We start from the raw sequence: 21,145 nt of genomic DNA, 5'->3' as shown, positions 1-21,145 counted from the left end.
AGATCTGGGAGTCTTCTTACTAAAGGGGGCTTCCAGATTCCAAAGTCCTGCTAAAAATGTTTATAAAAGCCCCCATTGTTTTCAATGGAAGCTTTCATAAAAGCTTAAAAACGCTTGAAAAAGCCTCCATTGAGTTTGCAAGCAACGCTTAAGATAACGCTCGAAAATGTGCCTGACGGAAACATCCTGGTGTAAATTAGCCCATTGGAATGCATGGGGACTTCAAACACGGGCTTTAAAAGCCTCAGGTTAAACGCTGGGGAAACAGTCTGTGTAGACTAAAGCTGCATACACACGTAATAATAATTATCAATTACCAATCACCAATAATTATCATTAAAAAACGACCGCCGAACGACCGATGAACAACCGATTGGCCCAAAAAAAAGTGACCAAGGACGCCAACGAACGAGGATTGTCGATAGAAATAAACGACCACCACGGTGGATCTGATTGGCCGACGATCTTTCACTATCACGTGTACTGTCGTTCAGTGATTGTGCATGTTTCTGCGGTACACTTTCTCCTTTACATGTCCCTCCCTGCATAGTTCAAACGATTGTATCTAGCGTATGGACACTGTTGGTGGATTATATAAAAAAATACAGATATTTTATTTTGATCCCACTGACTATTCCTCATAAAAGCCAAAAAAAGTCAGTTTTTTTCTCAAAAAAATATATTTTATTCTGATCCCACTTGCTATCTATCAAAAAAGCCAGAAAATGTTCTGTTTTTCTCTCAACAAAATACAGATATTTCATTCAGATAGCACTTGCTATTCATCAAAAGAGCCAGAAAAATGTCTATGTTTCTCTCAAAAAAATAAAGATAATTTATTCTGATAGCACTTGCTATCTATATAAAACGCCAGAACAATTTCTGTATTTCTCTCAAAAAATGAAGATATTTTATTCTGATCGCACTTGCTATCAAAAAAGCCAGAAATGGGGGCATGGCTTGGCGGGCTAGCGTGATGGCCGTGTGATCCTTGTGCTCCGCCGACGCCGACTACAATCCGCTGCATCCTGGGCATAAACTCACCCATCCATGGGCAAGCAACGCAAGGCGAGAGTGGGGAGGTTTCCCCCCACCCTGGCATCACAGCAGTTTCCTTATCAGCCCTCTATACAGGCTTATATTGCGCATCCCTCGCCGGCTTCCTCCTCGGCCTCCAGGATGGCGCCGACTCCCTCTCCTCACACGTGGCAGCGGGGAGTGCGTGATCGGTTCCATGAACCGACTGACAGGGCACCGCAGCTGGATACTCACCCCAACAGCAGAAGGGACTCTGTGTCTTCCTCCTCCCGCGATCCAGGGTCGCCAGCATCAGATCCGGTGAGTCCTGTAGACCTCACAGACGGAAAATTGCTCTCCTGCAGCATTTTCCCCCCACAGGGACACCGCTCAGCCTTCAGACTCCCTGGGTTCACCCGTAGGAGAAAGGGTGCCTGCAGTCTTCAGACAGGGGGTCTCCCTGCCTGCCCAGGGCACATCCATAGGGGGTCCAGGGGGACCATAGCACCAGGTTCCCCCACATGTGCCTCGGGGGTCCCCTGTTTGGGTACACCTTCAGTGCTCCCTGGGGATGTTGTGGTGGAAGATGGAACCCCCAAGCCAGGGGTCTTGTCGGGCCCATACAGGATGAGTGAGAGGGGGGATCCCCCAATGGAGGTTTTCCCCAACCCCTCATGGCAACAGTACCTACAGTTCTTACCTACTAAAGAGGATTTCCAGAAATTAGTTGCAGAAGTACAAGCAACATGCTGTACTGAAATAGGGGCTCTGCGCGCTGACTTACAATCTCTGGCTGGTAGAGTAGATGACTTGAATGAAAACGTACATCAGGCCAAGGAGGACATTACAGCACTTTCACATAAAGCTGGGGAAAGTGACCAGAAAATAAGGGAGCTTCAACGTTTGATAGAGGACTTGGACAAAAAATTCCGATGGAATAATATTATAGTACGGGGTCTCCCTGATGCGACCCGAGATTCTGACCTCAAACCAGTACTGCAAGCATTCTTTAATCGGGTACTAGGGCGCCCAACTCCCCGAGAGATTAAAATCCACGGGCCTTCCGAACCTCCAGGCAAACTGGTACTGCAACCAGACCAAGGGATGTTATTTGTCAATTGGTGGATGCTGTTTTGAAAGATGAAATCATGACCACGGCCAGGAATATGCACAACCTTGAATTTGACAGGGCTCCACTTCAGCTATATCAGGGCCTGTCGTGGCATACCCTGCAACAGCGCCGCTTGCTACAGCCATTGTTGACTGTCCTTGGAGATCACCGTATCCCATATAGATGGGGATTTCCATTTAGCCTCTCAGCACGCCATGAGGGGAAAACGTCCATACTACGGTGCCCGGAGGATTTGTCCTCCTTCTGCGGAGATCTGGGGATAATTTGCCCAAGACTCCCGGGATGGGAGCGAGGGGAACCTTTGTGACCACGACGATTTTTGATGTTACTGTACTAAATTATAGTCCATGACTGTCATAATGATGTTCTAACTGTTTTGCCCTACAGCCTTGCCCATATTGCTTATATGTTTTGTGGTTAAACTGCCCAGGTGTTTAGCCACCCTGGGGGGCTTGGGGCTGCTCCTAGTTATTACTGGGGGGGTCCCGGGTTCACCCCAGTGCCATGACCCTGATTGTGGTCGGCGTTGGCCCACACTAAGATGATGTCTATGTGGTTTTTGGTCTTTACCTTCGGGCCCTCTGGGTCCTCTGTCCCTCCGGGAGGAATTGTTCACCTGCCAGGTGAATTTGTTCCCTGTTCTCCTCTTGTAGGTGGCAGGGACCGGCAGGTGTTGGATCCTCCTTGACTGCCATTTGGCAAGCACTAACCTATAGGTTTATTTTTTTTTCTTTGGTTTTTTGTTTTGCACACCTTTGTTATGGGATTCTATTTTGACCTTTTGCCCCCCCCCCCCTCTCTTCTGAATGTTACACAGTGTGGGGCTGTGACTGGCTCTGGTTGGTTTTTAGTAAGATCTCCCGATGTTACTTTATTATATTGGCTGATTTAGCTGAGGCACTTTGGTCCTTTCTTAAAATTAATGACTACTAGGATTTTATCTTTCAGTGTTAGGGGGTTGAATTCTAAAACAAAGCGGAAATTGGCTCTGAGAGAGTTCAAACGTCTGTCACCGGACGTTGTCTTCCTGCAAGAGACTCACTTTGATACTCGGGCTCATTCAACTTTGCCTCTAAACTCTATCCTCAGTCATAACTGGCTAACTCACCGTGTAGGAAAAGAGCTGGAGTAGCTGTCCTTCTGAAAGACTCCCTGAAGTTTACATTGTCCCCTTCCATTATTGATGCAGATGGGAAATATATTGTTTTGCATGGCACTTTGCAGGGTGTTTCTATTACACTATGCAATATCTATGCCCCGAACACAGGCCAGACTCAATTTCTTAGCAAGGTATTGTCCCGCCTTAAAGACTTTGACCACACCTACTTGGTAGTGGGGGGAGACTTAATTTGATATTCTCTCCCACTCGGGACAGACACACATTGGTTTATTCCCAGCCCCCTGTGCAGGTGTCCAAGCAGTCCAGGGTATTCAGGCAATTGATCAGGAAGCACCAGCTTTACGATAATTGGTGAATTCACCACCCCTCTGGGAGACAGTTTTCTTTCTACTCCCCCCCACATTGTACCCACACTCGTATTGATCACCTCTTTACTAACCTTCCTCTCCTGAGGAGTAGTATCTCTGCTGAGATACATCCTATCACCTGGTCTGACCACGCTCCCATTACACTGGATGTGATTTTCTCCCCCAAGACAATGAGAGTTTGACATTGGAGGTTGAATGATTTCCTAATTAAACATTTGGATACCAAGTCAACCTTAGCTACAAATTTAAAAACGTATTTCAGTGAAAATGAAGGCTCAGTTGCTCATGCCTCCACGCTTTGGGAAGCACATAAAACAGTGTTCAGAGGACAATGTATAGCCATGAGCTCTCGACTTAAGTGGGACTCTAACTTACAGCGTTCTGTTACAACGCAGGCCTTAAGGTCTGTGGAGGCGAAATACACAGCAAAACTGTCCTTGGGCCTTCTGAGGGAATTAACCACTCTCCGGTCAAAGCTAAAGGCCTTGGAATTGAGGAAGGTCAGCTGGATGATGCAGAGAACCCGCCAACTGTATTACTATAAGGGCGATAAGGCGGACACATTGCTTGCCCGCAAGCTGCGAGATATGCAGCTGCAATCCACCCCTGGGGCTATTAGGGATGAGAGCGGGATGGTGCGGTAGGTATCGAGGCCTATTACTCATGTCTATACCAAACGGTTCACTGCGCTCGGCTTTCTCTGGGTAGGTCACTACGGCCAAAAATAGATTCGTTTCTAGATCAGGTGGTCCTTCCTAGGATCAACCTGGTATACCTGGACCAACTTATTAGACCCATTACGGAAGAGGAACTCACAAAAACCATTACTCAATTACCAACCTCTAAGGCTCCAGGCCCGGATGGTTTGCCCTCTTGTACTATAAAACATTCTTACCGGAACTCTCACCGCATTTTTTAAGCCTATTCAATGATTTTTGAAAGGGCAAACCGATCCCCCCTTCTTTGCTGGCTTCTCATATTACAGTGATACCGAAACCAGGCAAGGATCCACTGGACTGCTCGAACTATAGACCGATAGCCCTCTTAAACTCTGATTTGAAAATTGTTACAAAGATTCTGGCCTCTAGGTTGTCCACATTCCTTCCATCTCTCATCCATGGGGACCAGACTGGCTTCATCCCATATAGACATGCAAGTGACAATACTAGAAGAGTAATCAATATCATTGATTTTGTCAACAAACGGAAAACCCCATCTTTAGTATTCAGCCTGGATGCCGAAAAGGCGTTTGATCGCCTTAGTTGGCCTTTTATGTTTTCCACTCTGAATAAAATGGGTTTTACTGGACCCTTTGTTAGGGCAGTTGAGTCCTTATACACCAATCCATAGGCCTCAGTCAAATTGCCCCATGCTTCCTCTGCTATGTTTCCTATTAAGAATGGGACAAGACAGGGATGCCCACTGTTGCCCCTGCTCTTCGCCTTATGCATTGATCCCTTAGCAGCCTATATCCTATCCAACCCAAATATACATGGTGTGCTTGTAAAGGGGAAATCATACAAACTCTCTCTGTATGCAGACGACATCCTCCTGACTTTGACCCAGCCGGCTGTATCTCTCCCTAACCTATGGAAAGAATTACAAGTATATGGTGAAGTCTTGGGTTTTAAAGTTACCTCCTCCAAAACGGAGGCTTTACCCCTCCATGTTCCTCCGCCGGGACTACAAGGACCCTACAGGACTCTTTCTCCTTTATTTGGGGACGCAAATTACTTCCACATATTCTCAATTATACTCCCATAACTTCCCACTACTGTTCCGAGAGTTAAATAATCTTTTGGGTAAGTGGAAGAATCACCCTTTGTCACTGCTGGGTAGGATAGCTTCAGTTAAGATGATGCTCCTTCCCAAGCTGTTATGCCTCTTTGAGACACTGCCAGTTAGGGTGCCACCCCAAGTTTTAAAGAGAGTCCAGACTAATTTTATGCGCTTCATTTGGGCCTACAAAAGACATAGAGTGGCTAAACAAATTGTCTAAACGCCCAGGGATGGAGGAGGATTGGGGGCCCCAGATGTCAACAAATATTACCTGGCGGCCCACCCGTGGCATCTGCTGCTATGGACCTCCCCTCACCCCACTAGTGTTTGTATAGAATTGGAGGAGAGCTGGATAGCCCCTATACACCCCAACGTCATGCTTTGGAGTTCCTCTTTATTATTAGCGGAGTCTGACTTAACGGCGCCTATGGTGTTCACGAGAAACGTGTTTCTTGAGGGCTTGAAAGAGTAAATATGGTCTAACATCGCAAGCCTCGAGGTTAACCTCCATAATCCTCAATCCACAAATACCAGATAGTCTCACTGGGTCAATGTCCGGATCCTGGAGGGAAAGAGATCTGTACCAAATTAGACATATTCTACACCCATTAGAAAAGAGGCTGCTCTCCTTCACTGAACTATGTGACAAAGTTGAACTGCCTCGTACCTCCTTTTATGCCTACCTACAAATAAGACACTATATTTTGTCACTCCAACCAACTGCCATATTCCAGTCTCTGACCCCCTTTTGAGAGAATGTGTATGGAGGGCCCCCACACCAAAAGAGCGGTTTCCACCATTTACCGCCTCCTACATGCCTCAATGCTGGGAAACTTACATAAGATTGGTTACATGCTTAAATGGGAGGAAGCTCTAGGCCGGTCTTTATCCCCGGAAGAATGGATTGATATTTGGGAGGCGGCACATAGGAGTTCCATTTGTACACTATATAAAGAAAATCTGTATAAAATTGTGCTCAGATGGTATCATAAGCCGGCTGTGCTTCACCGACTGTTTCCTACTGTTGATCCCCTGTGCTGGCGGTGTGGGAGCCACCGAGGTACAATAGAACATATATTTTGGTTCTGCCCCCTTATCCAGATATACTGGTCCCGAGTTAACGACCTATTATCTGATGTGATCCAGCAACTTATGACTTTGGACCCTCTCACCCATCTTCTAGGTCAACCCTCCCTAGCGTTACCAAATTTGTCTGGAAAGCTAGTATCTCATATTCTAGTTGCGGCTCGAACGTTGATTCCCACCAGATGGAAGGCGGCCTCACCCCCTTCCATGGAGAATCTCTATGCACGGATCCAAGAGATCCGCCTTATGGAGTAGCTTACAGCACTCATTAGTAGTGTTGGTCGAATAGCTCACTATTCGATTCGGTAGCTATTCGCTCGAATATAGCAAAAAAATTCGGGTGGTCGAATGTCAAATTCGAACACCATTAAAGTCAATGGAAGGAAAACATTTTTTTTTTTCAGCACTGTGTAGAGCTTCTACAGCCTCCAAACAGATGTAAAAAGATACATTATAAAAGGATACATAAAAAGATACATTGTAAAAAGATACATTGTAAAAGGATACATAAAAAGATACATTATAAAAAGATACATAGCACAATTATTTACCCCTGTACTTCACATGAAGATTAAAGAGCACCTGTAAAATCAATTTTAGGCTAAAGCTAGGTACACACTTCCAATAACTATTGTTAGAAAATGAACGATTACGACCGATCAACGATTATGCACGATTATACTTGAACAATCATATTGTGCACAATTCTATACATGCTGTAACAATATGATCGTTCAAATATAATCCACCAACAGCCTCCACAGACTATATACAATCGTTTGAACGATGCAGGGAGGGACATGTAAAGGAGAAAGTGTACAGCAGAAACATGCACAATCACTGAACGACACGATACTGTACACACAATAGATAGTGAAAAATCGTCGGCCAATCAGATCCACCGTGGCGGTTGTTCATTTCCAACGACAATCCTCGTTCGTCGGCGTCCTTGGTCACTTTTTTTTGGCCAATCAGTTGTTCATCGGTCGTTCGTCAGTCGTTTCTAACGATAATTATTGGACGTGTGTATGCAGCTTTAGTCTACACGGACTGTTTCCCCAGCGTTTAACCTGAGGCTTTTTAAAGCCCATGTTTGAAGTCCCTATGCATTCCCATGGGCTAATCTACACCAGGACGTTTCCTTCCGGCACGTTTTTGAGCGTTATCCTAAACGTTGCTTGCAACAAAAAATTCAAACGCTGGATAAACGCGAACAAAAGGCTTCTATTGAACTCAATAGAGGCTTTTTCAAGCGTTTTTAAGCTTTTATGAAAGCTTCCACTGAAAACAATGGGGGCTTTTATAAACATTTTTAGCAGGACTTTGGAATCTGGAAGCCCCCTTTAATAAGGAGACTCCCAGATCTCCACCTCCCCACCCTGGGGAATGAGTACAGGGGTACATAAATCCCCTTACTCATTCCCTGAAAGGGTTAAAATATAAGTAAAAAATAGGACAAGGCTTTAATGTTAAATTATTTTATTAATGTGTGTGTTTGTGTAATTAAACTTTTTTTTTTACAGGTTATCCCAATGACAGGAGGATTTCCAGGGTTGCAATGAAAAGAGCCCTGGAAATCCTCCTGACAGTGAGGGATTGCAGGGCAATAGGGGTTAAATGAGGACAAGCCTCCATTCACCCCTAGTGCTCTGGCTGAGGTTTTACATTTCTCAGCCATTCAGCACTAGAGATGAATGGGGAGACTTGTGCCATTCACTGTGACGAGTGATCAGGGGAGCAGAGCTGTCAGCATAGTAAAGCTCCGCTGATTGCTCTGCTCCCTGATTGGCTGAGGAAAGGGAAACCCTGATGATGCTTGAGCTGTCATCAGGGTTTCCTATTTCTCAGCCAATCACAGAGCAGTAGAGGTATGAATGGAGATAGTATCTCCATTCAACCTCTATTGCCCTCGTATTGCCTGCGGTTACAGCTAATTCAAGGCACCTGCTTTCAATTAGCTGTGACCACAAAGTTCCCACGGTCCGGGAATCCCACAATGACATTATGATTCATAATGTCATTGTCAGGTAACCTGTAAAAAATAAAAAAGAACAAGTTTAAAATAAAAAACACATACGAAATAGATAATTTAAGAAAAAAAAAATAAATTTTTTTTTCCTCACGAATATTGGCTGTCGAATCCCGTGTTTTTCAGGTCGGGTCTACCCGAATTCGAATAGCCATATTCGGGTCGAATATAGGGACAACCCGAATTCGAACATCATTAGGAATACGGTGCTCCCCACTCACTTGACAATGTCACACTGCCCAGACTCTGTTTTCCCCACCCCGCATCTTATGCTGTTTAAGTGATGTGTTATATTCGGGAATTGGTTAATGTTACCCTTGAAAACTGTGTATGTTTTATTACTGTTTCATAGTTTTATTTTGTGTTCTCCCTTTTTCCTTTCTGTACCCCGTTAAAACTCTTCCAATAAAAATACATTTAAAAAAAAAATGCCAGAAATATTTCTGTATTTCTCTCAAAAAAATACTGATATTTTATTCTGTTCCCACATGCTATCAAAACAGCCAGAAAAAAAAATCTGTATTTCTCTCAAACAAAATACAGATATTTTATTCTGATAGCATTTGCTATCAAAAAAGCCAGAAGAATTTCTGTATTTTTCTCAAAAAAATAAAGAAATGTTATTCTGATCCCTCTTGCTATAAAAAAAAGCCAGAAGTGGGGCGTGGCCTGGCCGGCTAGTGCAATGGATGTGATTCCCGTGCTCTGCAGATGCCGATCACCATCCGCAGCATCCTGGGCGCACATTTACTTACCCATGGGTAAGCAACGTAAGGCTAGAGTGGGGAGGTTTCCCCCCACCCCTGCATCGCAGCAGCAGTCCGCTCAGCCCTCGATACGGGCTTACATCAGGGATCCCTCGCCGTGTCCTTCTCCGGCTCCATCCCCGCGCACGTGGCAGCAGGGAGAAAGTGAACGGGCTCCTGCTCAGATGGCCGGAGAGCAGCAGACAGATGCCCGCTCTCCTGATGACAGTGGCTCAGCGTCCTCCTTCTCCCCTGACCCGGAGTCACCAGCATTGGAACCGGTGAGTCCTGCGGGCTACACTAAGGGACATTACTCCCCCGAAGCCTCTCCTCATGAAATGGTCTCCTCATTCGCAGACCTCTGGGGTTCACCCACAGGGGCCAGAGAGCCTGCGGCTAGCCGACAAGGGGCTTCTTCACCCATACAAGGCACAGCCAGGGTGGGATGCAGGGGGACTTTAGTGCCGGACTCCCCCTCAGGTACTCTGGGTACCCCCTTTCTGAGCACATCCCCAGTTATTCAAGAAGACCCTGTGGTGGGGAATAGTGCTCTTGGATCAAAGGTCTTCCCGGGCCCATATGCACGGAATGACAGAGGAGGATTTCCAGAAATTAGTCGCAGAAGTCCAGGCGACATGTCGTACTGAAATAGGGGCCCTACACGCTGATATACATTCTCTGGCTGGCAGAGTAGATGACCTAGATGACAGTGTACATCAAGCCGAATAGGATATTAAAGTGCTTTCACAAAAAGCTGGAGATTAGAAAATAAGGGAGCTCCAACGCTTGCTAGAGGACTTGGATAATTAATCCCGACGGAATAATATTAGAGTGCAGGGCCTCCCTGAGGCAACACGAGATTCTGACCTTATACCAGTATTGCAAGCGTTTTTTGCCCGCTTGTGCTTGGGCGCCCAGCCCCCCGGGAAGTTCAAATCTCCAGGGCCTTCCGTACCTCCAGGCAACCTGGGACTGCGAACAGGCCAAGGGATATAATTTGTCAATTAGTGGATGCAGGCCTGAAGGATGAAATTATGGCCACTGCCAGGAATATGCGCAATCTTGAATTTGATGGGGCGCCACTTCAACTTTATCAAGACTTGTCATGGCATATATTACAACAACGCCGCTTGCTTCAGCCCTTGTTAACTGTACTTAGAGATCATTCCATACCATATAGATGGGGATTTCCATTTAGTCTCTCAGCTCGCCATGAGGGGAAGTCTGCTACGCTACGGTCTCCAGAGGACTTGACATCCTTCTGCAGAGAGCTGGGCATAGGAGCGAGAAGATTCCTTGCGACCCCGCTCTCCCCCGTGACATCGGGACTCCACTTCTCCAACTGATCGATCCCCCAACCCACGCCATTGAGGCAGCGGATGGTTGAGTTGCAAAGTGCCTTTATTGAGCTGTAGCCCATAGTTCTTCTATTGAAGTTGCCTTGACTGCTCTATCTTATGGTTTTACCCATGTTGCATAAATGTTCTGTAGCTAAAATGCTCAAGTGTTTGCTCCAACATGACTCAAGATTGCTAACTTTTATAATGCTGCTGCCCTGATTGTGTTGCCCTACTGCCTTATTCGTGTTGCATGTGTGATCTACTGTTATACTGCCCAGGTTTGTGGCTGCCCGGGGAGGACCATGGACTGCTCCTAATTATTATTGGGGTTGTTCTGGGTTCCTCCCAGTGGCATGACCCTGACTGTGGTCGGCGTTGGCCGGCACTATGATGCCATCGATGTGGTTTCTTGGTTCATACCCTCTGGCCCTCTGGGTCCATGGTCCCTCTGGGAGGAATTGTTCACCTGCCAGGTGAATTTGTTTCCTGTTCCCACTTTGTCGGGGGCGGGGACCGGCAGATGTCGGTTCCTCCTTGTTTGCCATTCAGCGAATGTTAACCCTTTGGTTTACCTTTTTCTTTTTGTTCTTTGTTTTACATGTTTTTGCTATAGGAGTTTACTTTGATTCCTTGTCCCCCCTCCCCTATTTTGAATGTGACACATTGTGGGGTTGTGACTGGCTCTGGTTGGTTTTTCGTATGGACCCGAGGATTATTACCCGAGGATATCCCATCCCTTGGGTGGCTCTGGTTGCAGCACTTTGGTCCCCTACTACACCTCATGACTACTAGGATGCTATCTTTTAATGTACGGGGGTTGAATTCGAACACTAAGCAGAAATTGGCTCTGAGAGAGTTTAAACGTCTATATCCAGATGTTATTTTCCTGCAAGAGACTAATTTTGATAATTTGGCCATGTTTAATTTTGCCTCTAGATTTTACCCCCAGTCGTATCTAGCTAACTCACCATGTGGGAAAAGGGCGGGTGTAGCTATCCTTTTGAAAGACTCCCTCAAGTTTACGCTGTCCCATTCCATTGTGGATGTGGATGGGAGATACATCATCCTGAATGGCACTTTGCAGGGAGTGGCCACTACCCTATGCAATATATACGCACCGAATAACGGTCAGACTCAATTTCTCAGCAGGGTACTGTCCCATCTTAAAGATTTTGCCCATACTTACCTGATAGTTGGGGGAGATTTTAACCTGATACTTTCTCCCACTCAGGACAAGCACTCATTGTACCACTCCCAGCCCTCAGCGCAAGTGTCCCAACAATCTCGGGTCTTTAGGCAACTAATTAGGAAACATCAGCTCTATGATAACTGGCGGATTCATCACCCTTCAGGGAGACAGTTCTCCTTTTATTCACCCCCGCACAGAACTCACACCCGTATTGACTATCTCTTTACTAACCTTCCTCTCCTGAGGAATAGTATCTCCGCGGAGATACACCCTATCACTTGGTCTGATCACGCTCCTATCACGCTGGATGTGACTATTTCCCCGAGAGCTGTGAGAGTCTGCCACTGGAGGCTGAATGACTACCTGCTTAAACACCCAAACACCAAGTCCACCCTAGCTACGGCATTGCAAACATATTTTAGCGAAAATGAAGGGTCTGTTGCCCATGCCTCCACACTTTGGGAAGCGCATAAAACGGTGTTTAGAGGGCAAAGTATAGCCCTGAGCACCAGACTTAAGCGAGACTCTAACTTACAACGTGCAGTTACTGCTCAGGCTTTGAAATCAGTGGAGGCAAAATACACAGCGAAGCCTTCCTTGAGTCTCTTGAGGGAATTAACTACTCTCAGGTCCAAATTAAGGGCCCTGGAACTGAGGAGGGTTAGCTGGATGATGCAGAGAACCCGTCAACAGTACTATTATAAAGGTGATAAGGCGGATACTCTGCTGGCCCGCAAATTACGGGATATGCAATTACAGTCCACTCCTGGGGCAGTTAGGGATGAGAGAGCAATAGTGCGGTATGACCCTTCCCATATTGCCTCCTGTTTTGAGGCCTATTACTCCCGTCTTTACCAAACAGTTCACGGTACCCAAACCTTATTGGGTAAATCTCTGAGGCCAAAAATAGACTCATATCTAGAACAGGTGGCCCTCCCTAGGATCAACCGATCCCCCCATCTATGTTGGCTACACATATCACAGTGATACCAAAGCCGGGCAAAGACCCACTGGATTGCTCGAGCTACAGACCAATAGCCCTTTTAAACTCTGACTTAAAAATTTTCACAAAGATCCTGGCTTCCAGATTGTCTAAGTTCCTTCCATCATCCTATTCATGGGGATCAAACGGGCTTCATCCCATATAGACAGGCAAGTGATAATACTAGGAGGGTAATCCACATTATTGATATTGTTAATAAACAGAAAGCCCCAACCTTAGTACTCAGCCTGGATGCCAAGAAGGCGTTTGATCGCCTCAGCTGGCCCTTTATGTTTTCCACTCTGAACAAAATGGGCTTTACTGGCCCCTTTGTTACAGCAATCAAATCATTGTATATGACTCCATCAGCCTCAGTCAAATTGCCCCACGCTTCCTCTGTCATGTTTCCTATTAAGAATGGGACAAGACAAGGGTGCCCATTGTCACCCCTGCTTTTCGCCTTATGCATTGAGCCCTTGGCGGCCTGTATCCAATCCAACCCGGACATACACGGAGTGCCCGTGAAAGGGAAGGCATATAAGCTCTCTCTGTATGCTGACGATATCCTTCTGACTCTATCCCAACCGGTCATTTCCCTTCCTAATCTGTGGAAAGAGCTACTAGTATATAGGGAAGTTTCGGGATTTAAAATAAATTCTACCAAAACGGAGGCTTTACCCCTCTATGTCTCCTCGCCGGAGTTGCAGACCCTGCAAGACTCCTTCTCCTTTATTTGGCAGGAACGCTCCCTTTGCTACCTGGGGACCCAAATTACTCCCACTTACTCCCAATTGTACTCCCACAATTTCCCTCCACTTTTTCGAGAGGTGAACAATTTCCTGGATAAGTGGAAGAATCACCCTTTATCTCTGCTGGGCAGGATAGCCTCAGTTAAGATGATGCTTCTACCCAAGCTTCTATATCTATTTGAGACATTACCGGTCAGAATACCATCCCAAGCATTGAAGAGAGTCCAATCTAATTTTATGCGTTTCATCTGGGTCTATAAAAGACATAGGGTGGCCAAAAGCATTGTTTGTACGCCCAGAGATAGAGGAGGACTGGGGGCCCCCGATTTTCACAAATATTACCTAGATGCCCATTTGCGGTACCTTATAATTTTGACCTCCCCTTACTTTTCTAGTATCTGTGCGGAATTAGAAGAGGAATGGATAGCCCCTATACACCCCAATGTTATGCTGTGGAGTTCCTCCTTACTGTTAGCAGAGTCTGATTTAACGGCACCTATGGGGTTCACAAGGAATGTGTGGAGGGCTTGCAGGCATAAATATGATCTAGCATCACACGCTTCGAGGCTAACCTCCATAATCCTTACTCCACAGATACCAGATAGCCTATCTGGGTCAATGTCTGGTCCCTGGAAGGACAGAGGTTTATTTCAAATCAGACATGTATTACATCCAATTGAGAAAAGGTTGCTCTCTTTTGCTGAATTGGGTGATAAGGTTGAACTTCCCAGTACTTCTTTCTATGCCTCTTTGCAAATAAGGCACTATTCTGTCACTCCAACCCACAACCACCTTCCCAGACATAACTTTATTTGAGAGGCTATGTATGGAGAGCCCTTTTTCTAGAGGTTCTGTTTCCTCCATTTACCGCCTCCTGCACGCTTCAACTCAGGGAACTTCACATAAGTTTAAATACATGCTTAAATGGGAGGAAGTTCTGGGTCGGTCTTTAACCCCAGAAGAATGGCTTGACATTTGGGAGGCGGCGCATAGAAGTTCTATTTGTACATTATATGAAGGGAACCTGTATAAAATTTTGCTCAGATGGTATTACACGCTGGAGGTACTTCACCGATTGTTCCCTAATGCTGATCCCATCTGTTGGAGGTGTAGAAACCATCGCAAGACAATAGAACACGTATTCTGGTTCTGCCCCCTTATCCAGGTATACTGGGCCCGAGTTAATGATCTACTGTCTGCTGTGACCCAGCAACCTGTGAGTCTGGATCCCTTTTCACATCTGCTAGGCCAACCCTCTCTAGCATTGCCAAAAGTGTCCCGGAAGCTAGTATCTCATATCCTAGTTGCAGCTCGCACATTGATTCCCACTAGATGGAAAACAGCTTCCTCTCCCTCCATGGAAAACCTTTACACAAGGATTCAAGAGATACGCCTTATGGAATACCTTACAGCACTCCTTAGTAACACGGTGGCCAAGTTTGAAACGGTCTGGGAGGCTTGGGATCATTACTATGCTAACCTATCCGGATGACCTCCCATTGCTTTTTACTTACCTGATAACGTCACATTGCCCACACCCTGCTTTCCCCACCCCTATATCCCTTGATGCTTGAATGCTGTGTTATATTTGAGAATTGGTTATTGTAACCCTCAATGTTTGTAAAAGTTATACCTCAATTTCACAGTTTTATTATGTGTTTTTTTTCCTTGTATTTCTTTCTTTTGTCTTTTTTGTATCCTGTTGAAATACCTATCAATAAAAATACAATTTAAAAAAAAAAAGCCAGAAAAAATTCTGTATTTCTCTTAAAAAAAAAAGATGATCCCACTTGCTATCTCTCAAAAAAGCCAGAATATTTTCTGTATTTCTCTCAAAAAAAATACAGACATTTTATTCTGATCCCACTTGCTGTCATTCAAAAATGCCAGAAAAATGTCTTTATTTCTCTCAAAAAAATAAAGATATTTCATTCTGATAGCATTTGTCATCTAAAAAAAAAAGCAAGAAAAATGTCTGTATATCTCCCAAAAAATACAGAAATTTTATTTTGATCCCACTGGCTATTCCTCATAAAAGCCTAAAAAAAATCTCTTTTTTTCTCAAAAAAATAATTATATTTTATTCTGATCCCACTTGCAATTTATAAAAAAGCCAGAAAAATGTCTGTTTCTCCCAAAAAAATAAAGATAATTTATTCTGATAGCACTTGCTATCTATCAAAATTGCCAGAATAATGGCCCAGATTCATCAAGCAAAATCGGAAGGTCGCTCGTGCATCCGTATTCGCGATCCGAAATCGGAAGCCGTCGCGCAATTAAGCAACTGAATGAGCTTGCGACCGGAGCTTTACACTGGCGAGCTTGCATTAAAAGTCACTGTTCCCCTAAAAAACCATTCTTTCTAATGGCACACATATTACCCTTAGCCCTAAAAAAAATGTTTGTGCTGTTCAAATGTTTAAAACATCTATATGCCCTAGGAAAAAGCATATTTTAAAATGACTTATTTCTATTCTGTTAGGCAAGAGTTAACCGAGTTCAACTCCTCTACATAGGCGCCTATATAAAAGCTTACGATGCCTGATCGGAGGAGCCGTCGGCGGGTAAATCTTGCGACTGTTCGCACGCGAAGCCTCGGCTTTGCCATCGGACTAGATTTTCCCACAAAAGTCAGAAGCACACACATGTTCTTTTGTTTGCTTCTTATGTATATGTGTGTGTATATATATATATATATATAAATTATAATTGTAATTACTATAGGTGTTATAACAATAATAATACTATATATGTATATATATATATATATATCTAAATATAAATATATATATCTATATATATATATATATAGTGGACTACTATAGTGAAATATCTGTTTACTGCTGTACATATCTAAAGAATGATATCGATCATATTAGAGCATATATAACGGTGTGTTTTTACACATCTAAGGATCAATTGTAACAGACTGCGCAAGTTAATTTCTATCATCCTGCGCTTACATTTGAGCATATATAGGGCATGTTTTTACATATTTAAGGATCATATCGATCAATGATAATGAGATGTGCTATTGCCAAAAAAAACAAACAGCCCATTTTGACAGACTGCGCAACTGCTAATTGCAAGTGAATTTCTTTCACCTGTGCGCTTACATTTGAGCATATATATATATATATATATATATATATATATATATATATATAAAGGTGTGTTTTAACTTGCTTTTTCCTTTTGTCTTTTTCTTCTTGGAGGGTCTGTTGGTTTGTGTGTTATCCTAATTAATCTATGTTGCTGCATTTGACACTTTGCCATTTAGCACAATAGCTTCCTTTTTAATTTTTTGGACTTGGAATGTTTTAATGTATATTTTGCAATTTTGCAAGTCAATGTTAATGCTATGTTATTGTGTTTGTGGCCATATTGTTTGATTGCCAAATTCTGCCTTTAGTACCACTTTTTTTTTGTTTATCTTGCATAAAGATTTTCTGGTCCACTTTTCCACCCTTGACAAGGCAAAATTGCATATTGGTTTGTTAAGTATTTTTTGAATTTGTTGGCTTTTGTGGGCTTTACATGGAAGTGTGGGTTTACGTGTGTTTTGTTTGTTCTTTTTAATTATTTTTTCATTTACTGTAAAGTTTTTAGTGATGTGTATTTTTTTTATTATGGTTTTGATGTGTTTTTAGATTTTGTTTTGACCTTTTAGCAAATGTTTCTTTTGAATAAAGTTATTTCTAAAATGTTGTTGTTTGTTTTTTGGGGGTTTATGTGATCTCCTTTCCAATCGCTCAGGACACACAGTTTAAAAAGACAATTGTGATTGTTTTTAAGCTGTTCCTCCCCCTGAATTATTTTGGAAAAGTGTTTTATCAGTAGTCCTCATTAAGGTAAGTTTGTATTTTTTTGTGTATTTTGCATGTTTTGCTTCATATCCACTCATGTATGTATAGACATGAGTGCACATAAAGCCAAACATGTATGTATGCATTTAGATGTGTGTACATATACATTGAAAAGAGAAATTATAAGAAGAAATAGGCAAAGAGGGCTTTTTGGACCATATTGCTTCACATTGCAAAGATTGCCTATTTCTTCCTACGATTTTGGATTTGCTATTGGAAGATATATATTGGATAATGCTTACATTGAATAAACATCTTGAAAGGCTTGAAAAGCAACAACATATGTTTGGCTCAAAGGGAAACATTACCAAAAATATATACAAAAAGTATTATTCATTATTAATCTAAAATATATGAGCGTAACCATGCGCAACGGGCCACTGACTACATGTGGGTACGGATGCGCATACAGCAGGCGTACGTGCAAATGCGTGGCGTGGCCATGTTTTCCAGTAGGCAGGAGTTAATCAGGAAGTTGGAGAGAGGGGCATCATGCGGTGCCCATTGTTTGGAGAGAGGGACCTGCACTTTATTATTAAAGTAAGTGATTTTTTAAAAAAGTTTTGGGGGGGCGGGGAGGGGGATTCTTTTTACGAGAATAAGCCTATTTTTCTCCATGTTTGAATGTGTTTTCTGAATCATGCATGTTTGAAACACATTGCAATGTGTTTTATGCATCATGCATGTTTGAAACACATTGGTGTCAACAAAATAAATCCACATGTGCTGCATTATCTGACCCAGTGTGACAGTGCTTACATTTTGCCCCTAGATTGTATGTATGTCCGGCACTTACTAATGCTTCACTAAAACCAGATAAACAGAGTTTACATCTAGGAGCACAGTTATTGGTTTTACAATGGTTTAAACAGGATTGAGCTTAGTGGGGTGGCAACTGGAAGCTTCTTAGTAATAGTAATAGTATACCTATATATGCCTACACACAATATTACCAAACAGTTTACATTTGCAACCAAACTATGTCAATTTGCAACAGAAAATATATAAATCAGTCAATTAATTAGTTATCCCTTTTTTTTCTTTTTAACAGGTGTTTGGTTGTCGTCAAAATAACTCACATTTTGTTTCTGTTTTTCTTTAGACAGATATGACCAGCAGCGGTTGATATTTGTAAAGCGCCAAATTGCGGAGAGGCTGGCAGACAGGCTGTGGACCCCTGAAGGGAGGCGCCCAACTGTCCCCCAAATTCAGCACGTTTGGAGCGACCTCAAACGTAGAAGACCGAATTTGGTGCGCGAAGTGGGGGACCGCATCCTGTCTGGTAAGTTTGGCATTTTGTCTTCTCCTGTTACGGACTGGTGTTTTGGAATGTTTGTTGTTTGTGTAAAGTAGTATTGTTTAGCCTAGAACTGTTTGTTTTTCACTTCCTATATTTTACTACCCTTATTAATTTTAGTAATTTTGAATATTTGATTTTGTTATTACAGCCAACTCTCCATCACGCCGGCTGCGAATTATCCAGCAGCCACACAGGCGCCTGGCCATCCCCCAGGATGTGGAGGAGGAGGAGACGACATCCCCGGGGGAGGAGGAGGAGGTGCCAGTGCCATCCTCAGAGGAGGAGCTGGTTGTGGAGGAGGTGCCATCCCTGGTGGAGGAGGAGCCATGTCCTGAGGAGGAGCCCGCTGCACCACATCCGCAGCCAGAGTTGGTTACAAATACAAAGAAAGATCTAGCAGGATTTCATGTAGCTTCCAGTCATTAATCATGCATCAAATGAACGTTCTTTCTAGGTTGTTGGCTAGCATCACTAAAAATAGACATGAGTTGTTTAGTTGGCCATAGTTGTAATGACAAATGTTTGCTTAAAATTTTATGGACGTAGGCAGAAAGTATCATTTAGAAGTTCAGCATTCATCTATTTACCTTAACTAACCTTACAAATCTACTTTAGTCCTGCCCACCCACTTTTACTTATGCTGTTCATTTTGTATCTACAGCTGCTGCAGCGCCCTTGCCACCAGCATCTCCTCCACAGGACACAAGTTCCTCATCTGACTGTAAGTATTTCTCATTTTAGATATTGTAAACATTCCTTTAGAACCATGATTATAAACTAAGAGATAGTTTGTTAGGCCTGGTTCAAGTTCTATCAAGTATCATTAGGAGTGTATGACTAGCTTCATGTCTAGGCAGCTTTTAACAGAAGACAAAGGTTAAATGTCACTTAGACAAGTTTGTCCCTTGTGAAAACCCACAACCTTCGTTGACACCAAACCTTCATTGGACCCAGGATTCAGCTTTCTTTCTTGTTTTGCTCTGTGTAAACAGCAAAACAGTCATAACTTGATAAGATAACATATTTTACATTCTTTAGCACTGTGCAGTTTAAGAACTAGTTGCATGTTATACTGTTCCATTTGGTCAGTACTTACCTCTCTTATTTTTTTGGTCTCCTTCTACAAACACAGCCAGTTCCACATGGAGGGAGGCAGCCAGGCCACCAGAGGAGCTTCCGAGCCCCCCAACATCGCCACCACTGCCACCTCAACCCCGGCGACATGGCAGACATCCTCCTGGTAAGTTTATATTTTCATTAGTTTGGTTTTTAAAAAGACAGTACTTTTAAAAAATGTTTGGACCAAGCTCTTCCAGTTAATCTATTATTTGTTTTTCCTCACCCGCCAGGAAGTATACAGGAAAGCCTGTATTGGCTGCACAGTAGGATGTCTTCCCTGGAGCAGCACTTTGGGCTGGACCCTCCTCGGGATGTGCCCAGGCGGTACAGTTTTTAAAACAAAAATTTTTTGTATATATGTTTTTGTAAATAAGTTTATCATTATTATATTTTTATATTTGTTGGGATATTTTAAGTTATTGGGAGGAGATTAAAAAAATTAAACTTTTGTAAAAAAACTAAAAGCCAGACTTTGTGAATTTAATTTGATTTTTATTTCAGTGCACATTTCAAACATTTTTCCAGCCTGGCTAATCCAATTCCATCCCTAAAAAACACAAAAAAGAAACCTTAGTTTTTACACAATGGTTATTTGAACCATAAAATATTGAACATGCTCTTATCCTACACAAACCTGTTTTGCAGCTTGGCCGAGTTTGCTCCATTCCTCCATTAGTCACTTGGTCCAAACATCATGTGACCTTAAAAGTAACATAGTTGGGTATGTTAGATATGTCCTCTTCAAAATATATGTAATTGTAACATCATTCAAGAATACATTTGGCATAGAATACACAGCTTAACACCTTAGTATGTCATTTTAACCAACAGAAAAGTAGTTGACCTATTAGCAAGCACATTTATCTGTTACAGACAAGTGTCAGAGAAGTGGGGTGTGCCATATTTGGTCCCTAGACATAACTAGATTTGTGTTCATTTAGTGAACAAAGATGCAATCGTGTATTTTGAAAGAATCTTTAGCTTTTTTTAAGGTCATTGCAGCAATACTTGTAGAGTATTGAGCTGAGACTTCATACTTGATTACAATCACTTTGACAAATGTACTGGAACATTCTTCGGGAAGTAGATAGAAAAACTGCATTTGGAGCATACTTGGGCTGCATCGAAACAAACTTAGATAGGTAAAGTGTCACAGGGTCTGATTTATTAAAGATCTCCAAGCCTGGAGAGAATACGCTTTCCTCAGTGAAGCTGGGTAATCCAGCTAACCTGGAATGGATTTTCTAATGGCCATCAGCTATTTGTTAGCAAACATTTTCAATCCTGGACCAGATCCATATTAGGTTTGCTGGATCACCCAGC

At 43.2% G+C, this 21,145-nt stretch overlaps 1 protein-coding gene and 1 long non-coding RNA gene across 2 annotated transcripts in view; one reads left to right on the top strand and one right to left on the bottom strand.

The window, feature by feature from the left end:
• The window catches only part of ADCY1 (adenylate cyclase 1), a 496,503-nt gene that overhangs the window by 47,428 nt on the left and 427,930 nt on the right, over positions 1-21,145 (bottom strand). The window lies entirely within an intron of this gene.
• LOC140332036 (uncharacterized) lies at positions 18,159-20,266 on the top strand. The gene is made up of 4 exons (XR_011921024.1): positions 18,159-18,685; positions 18,852-19,424; positions 19,836-19,943; positions 20,053-20,266. It is a non-coding gene; the product is annotated as an uncharacterized lncRNA (long non-coding RNA).

This window comes from Pyxicephalus adspersus, chromosome 5, assembly GCF_032062135.1.
Source record: "Pyxicephalus adspersus chromosome 5, UCB_Pads_2.0, whole genome shotgun sequence".
NCBI classification, from domain to species: domain Eukaryota; kingdom Metazoa; phylum Chordata; class Amphibia; order Anura; family Pyxicephalidae; genus Pyxicephalus; species Pyxicephalus adspersus.
Note: the sequence above shows the minus strand (reverse complement) of the source record. Positions and strands in the feature narration are given on the sequence as shown.